Consider the following 2124-nt stretch of genomic DNA (forward strand, 5'->3'; position numbering starts at 1 on the left):
AAGGCAACTGTTGAGTATTAGTACAAGTCAAAACATCTATTGAATGTTGCTTAACACCTACAGCAAAACAATTTTCATGCACGCCTGCTTCTTTACCAAAGTGTAGGCAGGCATGCTTGAACTAAACCAATATTCATAATCACACCATCGATCCTCGGGGAATTGATGACATCACAGAGGCAAGAGGGCTCTAGTTTGTGGGAAACCTGTGGGCTTCACTCTTGGTTCCAAAAACAAAATTGTAAAAGCAACAAGTACACTTTAACATCTTTGGACAAAGTGAATGTCCCATTAGCTGAGATTTTCCAATAAATTCTACCCTGTACATTTACACAACAGCTGCTAGAGTGTCTGAAGGCAATAACTTACTATATCACTCTCCGACTTTGTCCTCAAAGACCACAATTGTTCCATGTTTTAGTATTCTTCTATTAACAAAGTGAGGCAAATTCAATGAAGTGAAAAATTTGGGCCTGCCTGGAAAACATGGTCTGGATGTGAACCTCAAGGACTGGAGCGGGACAACACTAACTTACCATATGTGTTTCACTAATACAAAAACATGAAAGCTAAGTTACTGAAATATACAGGTTCATCCTTTATATGGTTACATTTACCAGAAGTATCTACCTCTTCATGACTCGACTGTAAACTTGCTTATTTACTGTTGTTTCTCCCCAAACCCATCCTAAGGCGGTGCCAGCCATATATGGTTTACATTTCAACACGGCACAAGTAAAGTTCTAGTATAACCACGCATTAAACTCATCTGCATTATTAAAATCCTGAAAACTAGCGCTGTTGCTGATACCAGAGGTCAGGTTTGAGAACCAATGTTCTATCTTGGCTTTTGTGTCTTCGGGCTGATGCTTCTGAATCTATAGGTCTGTAGGATCTGTAGGTGGGGTGAGTCTATTGGTATACAGTATACTGTAAGTATTTGCTCCACTCTTCCATGTCAACAGGAATATTTTAAACTGTCAATTTTTTTAGACTGGGTTTTACTTATAATTCTATCAAGGAGCTTATTTGTTACCATTCTTTGTATGTGGAACTGTAAAGTCTATAGTAACCCATTCACAGTAGCAGGCCAGAAGGAAAGCATTGAAGAAAGTTATCCAAGGGAAGGGTGTTTTTAAATGGCCCCTAGGCAACCAGCTGTATAGATGATTGGTAGATTATCTAGACAATGTGATAGCTCTGAATGCTATGTGTAAAATACAATGGCACATTTAGAAGAAATAAGAAAAGATCAGATAGGCCATGATCCATTTTACTATACTGCTTGAAGCATTGTTAGAAACAAGGTGAGAATAACTATATAAATAAAATATATTTAATGGTCATCTGAGATACCAAAGACATGGATATGGTATTGGTGTATGTGGTGGAAGAAATTAATCCAATTTAATTTTTATGCTAGAGAACACATTTTCTGATTCAGAATTATGTTGTAATGTACAGTGATTTCCCCCTAAATTTTTTTTTAGATTCTTCCTTTTTTTTTGTGCTACCAATATTAAAAAAAGATAAAAATCTTGAGAAGTTAGCTGATATCAAACTGTGCATGTGCCTCATAGGCATAGTCTACAGATTATGAATATTGACCTCTTTATGTATTCAATATGGTCAATAAATACGACAGTCTATTGGCACAACATCTTCTTAGTGCATGTATATAACAGACTTGTTCTATCTCTACATCTTGTAAACTTTTCACTAAACCTCTGCACATGGGCACAAACGGCAAAATACTTTTAGGCTTCAAATGTTATTTTAAAAAAATCAAAAGTATATACTAAGGATACTGAAACGTGGTTGTAAAATAAAAAAAATAAAAATGTACAAGCTTAATTATAAAATAACACTCACAACCGTATCTGTTTAAAAGAATACAAGAAACAAAACAATAAAGCAATTACATTGGAAGACAAATTTATCTTTTATAGTACCAGTGCCAATGTATACCAGTTGGGTACTCAGGTTGGTGTAGTAAGGCAATTTCAGGCAAGTTTGGCTGTTTTTAAGCTGCATTGAGTTTGTTCACAATTCTTGCTGGAAATATCAGTTTAGTACTAGCTAAAGGTCTGTGTTTCCAGTCTCTGGTGTCCGATGTCATATATA

This window comes from Nanorana parkeri, unplaced genomic scaffold (genome assembly GCF_000935625.1).
Source record: "Nanorana parkeri isolate BGI_ZX_2015 unplaced genomic scaffold, ASM93562v1 scaffold1282, whole genome shotgun sequence".
NCBI lineage: Eukaryota > Metazoa > Chordata > Amphibia > Anura > Dicroglossidae > Nanorana > Nanorana parkeri.